The sequence below is a fragment of the Pongo pygmaeus genome, chromosome 7 (assembly GCF_028885625.2).
Source record: "Pongo pygmaeus isolate AG05252 chromosome 7, NHGRI_mPonPyg2-v2.0_pri, whole genome shotgun sequence".
Lineage (NCBI taxonomy): Eukaryota > Metazoa > Chordata > Mammalia > Primates > Hominidae > Pongo > Pongo pygmaeus.
Window position 1 is genome coordinate 12,853,555 of NC_072380.2, and position 15,484 is coordinate 12,869,038.

The following is a 15,484-nucleotide window of genomic DNA, read 5'->3' on the forward strand; positions in this document are numbered from 1 at the left end:
GCCTGGGCAACATGGTGAAACCCCATCTCTACAAAAAATACAAAAAAGATTTAGCCAGGTGTGGTGGTGCATGCCTGTAGTCCCAGCTACTCAGGAGGCTGAGGCTGGAGGATCAATAGAGCCCAGGAGGTCGAGGCTGCAGTGAGCTGTGATTGAACCAATGCACTCCAGCCTGGGTGACAGAGCAAGACTCTGTCAAAAAAAAAAAAAAAAAAAAAAAAAAAAAAGCTCTCTTAGTAGCTCACAGTTCTGCAGGTCAGAAGTCTGCCACAGCACCATGGGTTTCTCTGCTGGGATTCTCACAAAGTTAAAATCAAGGTGTGGGCCAAGGGGAGTTCATGTTCCGAGGCTCTGGGGGAAAATTCACCACCAAGCTCATTCTCTTTTTTTAATTGTATAAATTTAAGGGGTACAAGTGCAGCTTTGTTACATGATATGTTGCATAGTGGTGAAGTCTGCGATTTTAGTGTAGCCATCATCTGAATAATGTACATTGTACCCACTAGGTAATTTCTCATCCCTCACCCCATCCCACCCTTCCAAGTCTCCAGTGTCTATTCCACACCGTATACCCTTGTGTATACACTGTTTAGCTTCTAAGTGAGAACATTCGGTATTTGACTTTCTGTTTTTGAGTTGTTTCACTTAAGATAATGTGTATATATGTGTATATATATATATATATACTCACACACACACTGTATATATATGTACATGTGTATATATATATACACCACACTATATAGATATATATTTATTTACCACATTTTCTTTCCTTTATTTTAGATGACATCACCTTATTATCACTGCTCCCTCTCTCCTCCCTCTAGTAGTCCACAATGTCTATTATTCCAATGCTTACGTTCATGTGTACTCAATGTTCAGTTCTCACTTATAAGTAAGAATACATATATATCACTCTTTCCTTCTTTCTTTCTTTCTTTCTCTCTCTCTCTTTCTTTCTTTCTTTTTCCTTTTTTTTTTTTCTGCAGTTTCACTCTTGTTGCCCAGGCTGGAGTGCAATGGCACAATCTCAGCTCACCACAACCTCTGCCTCCTGGGTTCAAGCGATTCTCCTGCCTCAGACTCCCAAGTAGCTGGGATTACAGGCATGTGCCACCACACCTGGCTAATTTTGTATTTTTAGTAGAGACAGAGTTTCTCCATGTTGGTCAGGCTGGTCTCCAACCCCCAACCTCAGGTGATCTGCCTGCCTCAGCCTCCCAAAGTGCTGGGATTACAGGCGTAAGCCACAGAGCCCGGCTGTATTGCATTTTCTTTATCCATTCACGCCTTGATGGACACTTAGGCTGATGCCAAATCTTTTCGATTGTGAATAGTGCCAGAAATCCGTTATTTGATGTTGTAGAACTGAAATCTCGATCTACTTGCTGGCTGTCAGCTGGGGGTTGATTTCAGCTCTTAGAGGCCCCTTTCGCAGTATGGAGGTTTACGTTCTGGGCTGACCAGAGCACATGTCTCTGTCCTTCCTTCTCTGACCAATGAGGAAAACTTTGCTTGCAAAGCATTCATGTGATTTGGTCAGGTCCACCAGGATAATCTTTCAATCTTAAAGCCAATGGATTTGAGACTTTAGTCACATCTGCAAAATCCCTTCACAGCAGTAAGTAGATTAGTATTTGATTAAGAAACCAGGGGTCAGGAATCTTGGAGATCCATCTTAAAATTCTGCCTTTTTTTTTTAATGGAAAATCTTTTAGCATATTTCAAAATTTTTAGAGGTTTTAGAGGTGCCCAGTTTAGCAAAAACTGAGTTGATGTTGTAGAAAGAACATTCTGGAGAGGGCAATGGAGGGTAGAGCCATGGGAACATGGAAATCAATTTAAAATCTACTGTGGCTATCAAAATGAGATAAAATTAGCATCTAAATTACAATTTCTTGGAGATAGAATTGATACAACTTGATGAGCAAATAGGTAAAGTAGGCAATTGAAACAGGTTTTTAGCCTAAAAAATTGGGTCAGCTTTGACAGTACCATAGCAGAAATGAGATCTAGAAGTGGGATTGGCAAAGGGAAGATAATTAGTTTTTAATGTGTTGAGCTTGAGGTCTTGTGTTAGGCCATTCTTACATTGCTATAAAGAAATACCTGAGACTAGGTAATCTATAAGAAAAGAAGTTTAATTTGCTCATGGTTCTGCAGGTTGTAGAGGAAGCATAATGCTGGCATCTGCTTCTGGGGAGGCCTCAGGAAGCTTTTACTCACGGTGGAAGGTGAAGTACGAACAGGCACTTCCCATAGAGAAAGCAGAAAAGACTATATCTGGCCAGGTGCAGTAGCTTACGTCTGTAATCCCAGCACTTTGGGAGGCCAAGGCAGACAGATCACTTGAGGCCAAGAGTTTGAGACCAGCCTGGGCAACATGGTAAAACCCCATCTCTACAATAAATATAAAAATTAGCCAGGCCTGATGGTGCACACCTGTAGTCCCAGCTACTGTAGAGGCTGAGGTGGAAGTATCACTTGAGCCTGGGAGTTTAAGGCCGCAGTGAGCCATGCACTCCACTGAACTCCAGCCTGGGTGACAGAGCAAGACCCTGACTCAAAACAAAAACAAAAACAAAAAACAAAAAACCAGATCTCATCAACTCACTTTCACAAGGGCAGCACCAAGAGGATGGTGCTAAACCATTCAGGAGAAGTCTGCCCCAATGATCCAATCACCACCCACCAGGCCCCACCACCAACACTGGGGATTTACAATTCAATGTGAGATCAGAGTGGACACACATCCAAACTCTACCAGGTCTGCAGTACAGATAGGAAGAGAAAAGCTTGAATCTCTGAGGAAACATAGGGGCTGAGGATATATTTCTGGGAATCATCACAATGGATAAGATTTCCTCAATTTAATGAATAACAGAATGGAATAGGACTGAGGATGTAGTGAAAAACAAATCCATTAATATCCAAGCAATGTCAAGTTAAGTCCATATAATCATTTACTTATTAGGGCAGGAGAAGGATACAGACAAATTTTTGTTAATATTAACAAAATATTTCATAGAATATCCCATGATATCCTTACATATAGATAAAAGTGACATAGGGGCTATATTAGTCCACTTTCACACTACTGATACAGACATACCCAAGAATGGGCAATTTACAAAAAATAGAGGTTTATTGGACTTAAAGTTTCACATGGCTGGGGAGGCCTCACAATCATGGTGGAAGGCAAGGAGAAGCAAGGCACATCTTTCACGGATGGCAGCAGGCAAAGAGAGAGAGAGCTCATGCAGGGGAACTCCTCTTTATAAAATGATCAGATCTCATGAGACTTATTCACTATTACCAAAACAGGATGGGAAAGACTTTCCCCCATGATTCAATTATCTTCCACTGGGTCCCTCCCACAACTCATGGGAATTATGGGAGCTACAAGATGAGATCTGGGTGGGGACACAGTGCCAAACCATGTCAGGGGCTTTGAGAACTACATAAACAACCTTGTATGACATTGAACCAGTCAACCCACTTTCTAGGTCTTTGTGTCTCAGCAATATGTATGTTGCATTCAGTGTTCTGAAAAATCCTTTCATTCCAAAAAATTCTAAAGGTTATAAACGACAGGGGGTGGAGTGCCCTCTTGCAAAGCATCACACAATTCTCATCTTTGTTCTGCCTTGTTTAACATTTTTATCTATGATTTAGATAAGTACATCTGTAGCAATTTCATAGTTGAAACAAATCTGAGAGACACAGCTAAGTGACAGATGGCAAAAATCAATATTAAATTGCTGACAGGAATCTGCAAACAAAAACACAAATAGCCAATACTTTGACTAAATAAAGACAGTTGCTAGAACTTAGAATATATTTTTCAATAACTATAACATGAAAGATTATAATATGGGCTGGGTGTGGTGGCTCATGCTTGTAATCCCAGTGCTTTGGGAGGGCAAGGAAGTTGAATTTCATGAGGCCAGGAGTATGAGACCAGCCTGGGCAACACAGCCAAACCTCCTATCTACAAAAAATAAAAACAAAATTAAATTTAAAAGATTGTAATATGGTTTTCAGACCAAGCCCCAAAGTCCCATTTGGTCAATTTCGGAGTTGTGGGCTACCCTAGCTCGCGTCTGGTAGGACTCCCATTAGGTTGCAGGTGGGAACCTCAACTCCTTTCCTGAGTTGTCAGTTTCCACCTGCCACTGCTCACTGACTTACTGTTTTCATGGTCCCAAATCACTTCCTATCTCATTTCTCTACGTATCTTGCCCTCAGAGCAAAATTTTCTTCTACAATGATCTTGACTAGATGCTTTTCTCAAATACTTTATTATTTTTCAAATTTTCAAAATGATCATGCTCATACAATAGAGTTATGCCTTTCATGTTGTGGGTGGAGGGTGGGTTCGAAAGCCAATGTGTAAAGGTGAAATATCCTATAGTCAAAACTACCATTGAGAACTCTGTAGGAAGCCACCACATTGAAGAGTGACCTATGGTAATTGTGTAATTCCAGCATAGCTGTTCCTCCACGTTGGAACGCGTCATTGTTTCTTCAGCTAAGCACCAGATGAAGTGGTTGGTTTGCATTCAGAGGTCACCCCAAAAAGTACACATCTTAAAACCCTAGACTCACACTGAGCACAGCCAGAAGCTCATTCTGTGGGCCACTTGGTTTTCAATTCCCACTTTGTTCTCACCCTTGAGTAGACAATCATTGAGTAGATTGTGACTGGAATGGTTTGAAATCAATATGCGTTTACCCATCTATCTGTGTATTTCAAATGCACCCCTGACGGGATGGCATTGTACCACCAGGAGATTAGAGAAAGATGGCAGACTGAGCAACCTATCCCTCTAATATAGTTTGGATGTTTCGTTCCCTCCAAATCTCATGTTGAAATGTGACTGCCAATGTTGGAGGTGGGCCTAGTGGGAAGATGTTTGGGTCGTGGGAGCAAACTGCTCAGGAATGGCTTGGTATGCTCCCCATGGTGGTAATGAACGAGTTCTTGCTCTATCAGTCACTGCAAGATCTGATTGTTAAAAAAGGGCTTGGTAACTCCTCCTCTCTCTCTCTCTCTCTCTCTCGCTCCCCCTCTCACCATGTGATACACCTGCTCTGCATTCACCTTCAACCATGAGTAAAAGCTTCCTGAGGCCTCACAAGAAGCCGAACAGATGCTGGTGCCATGTTTTTACAGCCAACAGAATGGTGAGCATCTTTTCTTTATCAATTACCCAGCCTCAAGTACTTCTTTATAGCAATGCAAAATGGACTCATACACCCACTGCATCTAATTCCCTAGAAATAACATTAAGTACATATTTTTAATATGCCAGTAAATAAGACAGTATGGTCTCAATTGAACAAAAGTTATGGAAAATGCCTAAAAGAGATGAAATGTTTGACTGGCGGATCGTAGCCTAAAACATAAGTAACAGAGCACGGGAGTGGGAGTTGGGTTGCAACGTACCTTGAGCTTAGAGGTGGTGATGGGAGAGCAGGAGAGAGAGGGAGGCAACCATAAACATAACAGTTGGGGCACAGCAAAAAGATCATCTAGGCCAGGTGGCCACTTCCTGTCTCCCCAATTGCACCAACCAATACACTACAGAATCATCAGTCCTCATGTCCAGGAGTCCAACTACTGGCTTTGAGACCCAGCAGCACATCCCATACTTTCTTAGCAAACTCTGCAGATAAGCTAGGGTTAAAAAAAATACTAAACTCACTAACCAGACTAAAAAATAATCAATCATCATCAAATATTTAGGGAAAATTTATACAATGAAATATATACAGAACAACATTTTTTTTTGACCTGAAAAGTGGCAATTTAAAAATTGAAACCATCTTACATTGATGATGTGGAATAAGAACTTTCTTACAGTATTGGTAGGAGTAATATTATTATAGTCATTTTTTGCAGGTCATTGAGCAGGATTTTAAAAATGTTTAAAGGTACATACCCCTTTAACACAGCAATTCCAGTTCTTAACAAGAGTGAACTTTTAAAAATTATTTTAAACTAGTTCTTTTGTTTTCATTAAAGTGATACCTGTATGTGACAGAAGGAAGAGGAAATCAAGCCATTTAGAAGCTTCTAAAAGGGAAAGTTTAGAATCGCCTCATCTTGTTCCATTCCCCCGAAGGCACCACTTTCTCCAGTTTCTATTTGACAGTGTTTTTGGTGGTAAATTGTACAACTTAATATATCCATTTATTGATTTTTTGAAGGAAAAATTTAGTATCTGCATGAAAGATGAGAAATACACAGTTAGACTACCTTCCACTGCCTCTCCCTGCCTCGAATGCCCCATCGCATTGAGAAATTAAAGTGATTAGAGTAAGTTCCACGGATACAGTAGTGATTACAGACTCCCAGAGCTATCTGCATTTCAAATGTTTCCATGCAAACTAATTTCCAACTGATAGAAAGAGAAAGAGGAGACAAGTCAAGTAGAATTTTTGAACAGGTGGGTGTGCAATGGAGAGACTCTCCCACTCCAGGCCACCCCCTATCTTTGTCAGAGGGCAGCCCTTCCCTACTTCCTCCAAACCCCATCATCCGCCTCAAACACAAGGCCGTCCTTTCTGAAATGTTCCCGCTAGCCTGGATGGTATGGTTATTTCTGCAATATTTTTAATTTTTCAGCTGGGAACTCTCTGTATGTCAGCCTATCCATTTGCAGAATGTATGAGGAGAGGGCAGGAAGGAGTCTCCCTCCTCCAAGATCTCTTCAGTAGTTACCACCGATGAACACCCGAAGGTGCTAACCTGCTTCCACTGCATCTATTTTACTGAAATCAAAGCCTGAAAACACCACTGACATTTCTGCCTTCCTCAGGGGTGGGCCCCGCCTAGCACTAAAACCTCTCTGTCGGAGAAGGGTGACTCAAGCCCAGCGCTCATCACTGTAATTAGATTTACAAATGAGTGATTGCATTAGAGAGAGTACAAATCTTTTCAATTACCTTGATTTAATCTCTTCTATTAACTTAATAGAAATCTTGGTCAGAGGAATCCACCAGGAATACTATGTCCTTTGCTCATTAAAAAATTGCATCACAATAACAAGAAGGCTATGATCGGACGAATGCATACGGCTCCCAAGCACGGCATAGTAATACAGTTTTATTTGTTTCTTTCTACAGATTTAAAAAGCAAGGAAGGAAGGAAGAAGGAAGGAGGGAGGGAGGGAGAGAAGGAAGGAAGGAAGGAAGGGAAGGAAGGAAGGAAAGGAAGGGAAGGAAGGGGAAAAGAACCCCAGCTCAATTAAGAGGATTTCTTAGCCATCATTACTATCAATCCATATCATTAAAGTTATGCCTGGCCTAATCCGACTTCTTAATGACAGTGGATTGCAATGTAATATCCTAGATGTTTATGTCTCTTCACTATTCTGATTCCATGGCCCCTACATGGCTATATCCTGGTGGGCCTGTTTATGAATGCGGAGTTTGGTTTATGGGCTATAGAACATGTTGACTGGGTTGAGAATTTCCTTACTGAGAAAATACAATCAGACCATGGCCCTTGGTCCAAACTTCTGGACCCTGGACTCAGAGGAGCATGTTATACTTGGTACAGTGATGTTTAGGAGGTGGGATAGATAGCCCTAAACACAGGGCCATATTTATAATTTAGTGAAGCATTCTCTGAGGCCACTTTGCTTTCCTATGAGAAAACAGAAGATTTTGGGGGAGGAGTAATCGGGGTATTCTTCCACAAACAGCTTCAGTCGGCTTCCTGGGATGTTAAAACCTAAATGCAAGAATCATATTTCAAAGTTGCAAACAACTTCAGTGGACTCCTAATTTTGGATCTCATATTTAATTTCTTCTTTATGCTTAAATATTTGTTGAATTCTTTCTGCCACAGGTAAGGCAAGTGCATTATGGCGGCTAGGAAATTGAATAAGGCTGGTCTATCTTGAAAGGGAGTGTGGAAGGCCTGGCACGGTGGCTCATGCCTGTAATCCCAGCACTTTGGGAGGCTGAGGCAAGCGGATCACTTGAGGTCAGGAGTTCGAGACCAGCCTGGCCAACATAGTGAAACCCCATCTCTACTAAAAATACAAAAATTATTTGGGTATGGTGGTGCGTGCCTGTAATCCCAGCTTCTCGGGAGGCTGAGGTGGGAGAATCACTTGAACCTGGGAGGCAGAAGTTGCAGTGAGCCGAGATCATGCCACTGTACTCCAGCCTGGGTGACAGAGGGAGACTCTGTCTAAAGAAAGAAAGCGAGTGTGGAGACAGATCTGAACTAAAGGAAGGGAGCAATATTTGGGGTAATTTGGTGGCTGGCAGACATATGCAGAGTGATGGCTGAATATGATTTAGCAAGGCAACATTTCCAGATTGGAACTGTAATAGGTTGGTGCAGCTTTAAAATGAAATCTTAACATTTGATTCTTAAGGGAGTGTTTTCCCAGATCTGGGGGCTGAATAGCAGATCCAGTAGTGAGGTTAATTTAAAAATCCATTCCAGTGCCTGAGTTACATGTACCTAGTCCTGCTAAGTACTGCCAATCATTTGAATCAATAGCTAACTTCCCTCTCTGTCAGCAAGTAAGTGCTTCAAATGTCATAAACTAAGAACTGGATGATGAGGACTTCAAAAAAGGCTCTGACTGTCTGGCTGCACCCCTCCAATAAACAGCTGCCATTTCAAGATCCTCCCAGACAGATGAGATAAAGGCAATTTAATATGTCCTTGCTGGAAATCATTTGACACAAGCATCTCTCTGAAATTCCTGGAACCATAGACTAATAGACTTAAATATTTTAGGGCTGTCAGGTTGGAAGGCTCTTGGAACATTGAGTTTAAGCAAGAAAATTAAATTTAAGCTTTTTAATCTCTTAGCTATTCTGTGGGAACTGGCTGATAAGGACAGTGAGATAGGCATGAAAATATAACAAAGGAGACTTTTAGATCTTTTTGATTGTGCTTTGATACATCAGCATAGTCCCCTATGTTTGGCTCCCAAGGCAACCAATTTAAATAATCACAACCCACTTGCTGGTCCTTGTCAACCAGCATGCACTGAACCCTAATATGTGCCTGTCCATGTGCCGACAGGGCAGGGAACACCAGCAGGAGTCAAACTTTGCTTCCCTGGGAATGATTTCCAATTGTGAATTAGCTGTTTTCTATTATCTTAAAACATAAAAAAGATAAAATCATAAATCATAATTAATGAGAACTGAAGGTCAGGAAGAGCAAGAACTGATTTCTGGCCAGGTGCAGTGGATCACGCCTGTAATCCCAGCACTTTGGGAGGCCGAGGAGGGAAGATCACTTGAGGCTAGGAGTTTGAGCACAGCCTGGATAACACAGTGAGACCCCATCTCTACAAAAAAGTAAAAAAATTAGCCAGGTGTAGTGGCACGTACCTGTAGTCCCAGCTACTGGGGAGGTTAAGGTGGGAGTACAAAGTTGCAGTGAGCTAGGATCACACTACTGCACTCCAGCTTGAGTGACAGAGTAAGACCCTGTCTATATATTTCTTAAAGGCCTGATTTTTATTAATCACATATTATGTGTTAGGCACTAAGCCAGGCAGATCACATTTGATATCTCACTGAATTCTCCAAATATCCGTAAAGGTAAATAGTCTTACTAACTTGTTGAATGATATAAGAAAAATGTCTTTGTCCTTTAAAGCCCCTCAAATGTTACCTAGGGAGCATAAATTCTGGTCACCTGAGGGTCTGATGTTTGCTGATCTTGAGATGGGGTGGAAGCATATTACATATGAGAGATGCTAGAGCTGAACTGCCCTGCTTAAGAAAGGCTGAGGGAAATAGAAAGGATTAGAAGAGTAGAGGAAAATCTGCAGGGGAAGAAGAGGCTCTGTGAGGAATCATCCAGGGAGGAACAACAGGCTGGCCACTGAGAAGAGACATTAGGAGGTGAAGTAAATGTTTATTGAGTTTTAAAAATAATACCAGGCATGGTAGTTCACACCTGTAATCCCAGTACTTTGGGAGGCCAAAGCGGGCAAATGACTTGAAGTCAGGTGTTCGAGACCAGCCTGGCCAACATGGCAAAATCCAGTCTCTACTGAAAATACAAAAATTAGCTGGGCCTGGTGGCGTGCACCTGTAGTCCTAGCTACTCAGAAAGCTGAGGTGGGAGAACTGACCTTCCTGAATCTCCTGTGAGTGCTTCTGATTGGTGGAACCTACATCCGTCCCATCCAGAACCCCAGCTACACAGGAATCCAGGGCATGTGATTTTCCCTTTCTGGTCTCTGCAGGACTGCAGAGCACTCTAGAAAGAGGCTGGAATGGATCCTGAGCGCCAGACCTCAGGACTCATTCATTGCCCTCCCCTACTTAACCACACCACAGCCAGAGTCACCCTGTTACACACAGTCCTCGCTGGTCACCTCCCTGCTCACGGCCCTCCTCAAACAGGGTGCCATCTTGCTGAGAAAAAGATCTCAAGTCCTTAGCAGACATGATTGCCAGCAGGCTCTGCTTCTACTCTCTTTGCTCTTTTTTTCAGTGGCCACCCTAGCCTTCTTTCATTTCCTGAAACCTGCTAGAACACGCCTGCTTCTAGAACACTTGCTGTTCACTCTGCCTAGAAAGGTTTCTGCCCCAGTGCTCATGTTGCTTGCTGTCCTACTTAGGCTGGGGGGTGGGGCGGGGGGCTCGGTCATGGCGGGCTGCAGGTCCCGAGCCCTGCCCCGCAGGGAGGCGGCTGAGGCCGGGCGAGAATTCGAGCGCGGCGCGGGCGGGCCGGCAGTGCTAGGGGACCGGGCGCACCCTCCGCAGCTGCTGGCCCGGGTGCTAAGCCCCTCACTGCCCGGGGCCGGCGGTGCCGGCCGGCAGCTCCGAGTGCGGGGCCTGCCACGCCCGCGCCCACCCGGAACTCGCGCTGGCCCTCGAGCGCCGCGCGCAGCCCGGGTTCCCGCCCGCGCCTCTCCCTCCACACCTCCCTGCAAGCAGAGGCAGCCGGCTCCGGCCTGGGCCAGCCCAGAGAGGCGCCCCCCACAGCGCAGTGGCGGGCTGAAGGGCTCCTCAAGCGCGGCCAGAGTGGACGCCGAGGCCGAGGAGGCGCCAAGAGCGAGTGAGGGCTGCTAGCACGTTGTCACCTCTCAACCTCATCAAAACGTAAGGGTTGCAACTTTGTTTAGTTATACCCAGGACTAAGAACAGGGTTCAGTCCATGGCAGGGGCTCCATATGTATTTTGCAGGAAAAAAACATCAAATAAAGTAAAATAGTAAAATCAAAATTCAAGCTTTTCAGTGAAACTTAACATTTTGGATAACTTGAATTTACCTTAGCGAGCTTGTCCACTTTCCACTGCTTGAAGACCTTTTCTGAATAAATGGATTATTCATTCCATCATGATAAGCCCCCGGGTGTGAACTATGAAATGGAGAAATCAGTAATGAAGTAAATGTAATTCACGTCCACCCTTCCTTATTCTCAATTCTGACCTCCAAAAAGCTCTATCAAAGTTTAAACAAAATTTTTCTTTCTGGTAATGTATTCTCTTTTTTTTCATAGAATACTGTTTTTACTTGAAAGAACAAATAACAGAAAAGTCTTGGCTATTGGGCAGACATTTTCTTTAAAAAAAGGGAATGAAGTGGTCAGGCGCGGTGGCTCACACCTGTAATCCCAGTCCTTTGGAAGGCCGAGGCGGATGGATCACGACGTTAGGAGATGGAGATCATCGTGGCTAACACGGTGAAACCCCGTCTCTACTAAAAATACAAAAAAAAAAAAAAAAAAAAAAAATAGCCGCGCGTGATGGCGGGCGCCTGTAGTCCCAGCTGCTCGGGAGGCTGAGGCAGAAGAATGGCGCGAACCCGGGAGGCGGAGCTTGCAGTGAGCCGAGAGCGCGCCACTGCACTCCAGCCTGGGCGACAGGGCGAGACTAAGTCTCAAAAAAAAAAAAGGGAATGAAGTGAGACTGTTGCTTCAAAGAAAACAAAACTGACCGTATTTATTGCTAATGAGAAAATTTAAGCTTTTGTCAGGTGGGGAGGCTCACATCTGTAATCCCAGCTACTCCGGAAGTTGAGGCAGGAGCATCACTTGAGGCCAGGAGTTCAAGACCACCCTGAGTAATGTAGTGAGATCCCATCTCTAATAATAAAATAATAATAATAATAAAATAAAAATTTAAGCTTTTAAATGAAACTTAAAATTTTCGGTAACTTGGATTTATCATAATGAGCTTGTCAGCTTTTCAATGATTGAAGACTTTTCTAATCAGATCAGTGGTAATATTAATGAATGTGCTATCTTGATTTCGTATAATAAGATGTGTTAATATTTGGAAGATCACCATAACTCAGTGAACCAATGTTTGCCAGATGATCAGTGAATCATGTTACAAAATGCATGAATAAAATATCTAATTAAAAGTACAAGACAGATCAATGGCTTTTAAAGTATCCGAGTAAAAAAATTTCATTGACAAATTTTCAGATTCAACATTTTAGCTAACCTCTATGAAAATACTGCTTATCAAGTTGTGGTGCAGTAGCAAAGAAAAATATCCACACTTATCTGAAATGGCTATTAAAACACTCTTTCCTTTTCCAATTCCATACCTGTGTAAGGCTGATTTTTTTCATGTACTTCAATCAAAACAACATATCACAGCAGATTGATTGCTGAACCAATATGGGAATCCAGGTCTCTTCTATCAAGCTAAACATTGGAGAGATTTGCAAAAATGTAAAATAATGCCACTCTTCTCGCTAATACTTTTGATTTGGGAAATATAGTTATTTTCCTAATAAACATACAATACATTTTATCATTATATTTAATTAGTTAATAAATATTTCTAAATTTTATCAGTTTTAATTTCTAACATGATAAATATTAACTGATATATCCCACATAAACAAAAGCTCTCTAACATCTTTATTAATTTTCAAGAATATAAAGGGGTCTTGACACCAAAAGGTTTGAAAACCACTGTTTTAAAGCATCTTACCAAATTAAACTCTACATTTAATGTAAATGAAATCATAATGTTGATGGTACATTTTATGCAACTCAGCCAAATAATTCTGAAGTTTATTTGGGAAGGAAAATGTTCATGACTAGCTGAAGAAATTCTGAAAAAAGTAAATCAATGGAAAGAAACATCCCTACTCATACTAAACCATCATATAAAGCTTAAAAAAATAGCAATTAAAACTGTGGAATTGGCCGGGTGCGGGGGCTCACGCCTGTAATCCCAGCACTTTGGGAGGCCGAGGCAGGGGATCACCTGAGGTCGGGAGTTTGAGACCAGCCTGAGCAACATGGAGAAACCCTGTCTCTACTAAAAATACAAAAAAAAAAAAAAAAAAAAAAATTATCCGGGCATGCTGGCACGCGCCTGTAATCCCAGCTACTCAGGAGGCTGAGGCCGGAGAATCGCTTGAACCTGGGAGGCAGAGGTTGCAGTGAGCCAAGATGGCGCCATTACACTTCAGCCTTGGCAACAAGAGCGAAACTCTGTCTCAAAACAAAACAAAACAAAACGAACCTGTGTGGAATCAGTACAAAAGTAGATAAACATATCAATAAAATAGATTAAAATGCAGAAATTGATCCTTCAAATATAATTATGAAGACTTATGAAAAGAGGCCTTTAAGTAGGGAAAAGGTTATACAATAAATGATGTAGAAATAGATTCCGGGCAAAAACAGAATGTCATATCTTGTTTTGGTCAAGGTTCTTAGTTTCAAAAAATAAAATTCCTTCAAACTAGTTTAAGGTAAAAGGAACATGTTAGAGGGTACGTGGAGTACACAATCCTTGCAGGGAATTCATGAAGAAAAAGATTCCAGTCTTTATTTTAAGGAATGACCAGCAAAACCAAACCACAGAACTAAACAGCCCAAGGAACTGGTGCATGTACTACAAAAGGGGAAGCTGCAAAAATCAGAAGTTTCTACCACAGCAGTGACTTCAGAACCACACCACTTCTCAGGAAGCTGTCAAAACAGGAATCCATCTGCCTGATGAGAAGCGGCCACCATAGTTGTTGATTTCAGACCTTGCTACTTCTGCCATGACCCAAACCTGCAAAGTGAATGCCCCATGCCCTTTCTTTCTCTCAAAATAACTCAGTTCAAATCAAAGTCTCTTGTGGGAACCTCTGATTGGTAGAATGAGACTCGCATCCCCAAACCCTGGTTCTATGGAAGTCTGGAAGGTCAGAATGGTCATTGAGAAATACTGCTTTTATGACATGATCCTTATCTCTCACCATAGCAAAAATAAATAAAGAACAAAGCCATTACACAAAAATATATGCAAGCGTTTTTATAATCATAGGAAGGAGAAAGATTTCAAAAACAGAATATGAACCCTAGAAGTCGCTGTATAAAAATGATTAATAGGCTTGACTCCCTAAAAACTGAAAACTTTTATATGACAAAAGATAAACAAAATTTAAAAGTCTCATAGCTGGGAGAAAATTTTAGCAACATTTAGAGCAAAAAAAGGAGGGCTTAGAATTAATAAAAAGACTCTTACAAATCAGTAAGAAAAAGATATCCAACTCTATGAAATCGGGGAAGTGAAATGAGCAGGCAATGATATTCAACTGTTCTTGCATTGCTAGAAATACCTGAGACTGGATAATTAACAAAGAAAAGTCTTTAATTGGCTCACAGTTCTGCAGGCTTTACAGTAAGCATGGTGCTGACATCTGCTTGGCTTCTGGGGAGGCCTCAGGAAGCTTTTACTAGTGACGGAAGGTGAAGCAGGAGCAGGCATGTCACAAGGCCAGAGAAGGAGTAAGAGAGAGAGTGGGAGATGCCAGACACTTTAAACCAGATCTTGCGTGAACTCACTCATCACTAAGGTGATAAGCCATTCATGAGGGACCCACCCCCATGATCCATGATCCAGACATCTCCCACTAGTCCCCACCTCCAACACTGGGGATTACATGTCAACATGAGATTTGGAGGGGAACAGATATCCAAAGTATTTCAGTGATATTTAAATAAAAGCTACTTTTCATCCTATTTGTATAAGGATATAGTTGTTTTGCAATTGCACAGAAATCTAGAGGAATAAAACACCCTTAACAGAGGCTACTTCTGGGAAGGAAAGTGCAAGTGAGGGGAGAAGGAGGTTGTCAAAAGGGCCCTTTCTTTTGTACATCTTCCCTATTGTTTGAATTTTTACAAAAATATATTTGGATATTAGCTGTACAGTTAAACTATAAAATCTTATTTTGCTGTCTTTATAATAGTTAGCAATAAACATATATTTTTGCATTTCAGGGTATGGTTGGAGGCCTTTTCAGTGCAGTAACAACCATGGTGGGCTTTTTCAATGCTTAGATGTATTTTCTGAAATCAGAAGATTGTTTTTATAATTTGGATAATTACAAATTCTTGATAATTAATTCCATGCTATTTTTACCATTTTGCTCATATGATATACATGTCTTGATTTTATAATTGGGAAATAAATATTTTATTTATTTCATTTGTGAGACCAGGTTTTACTCTGTCACCAG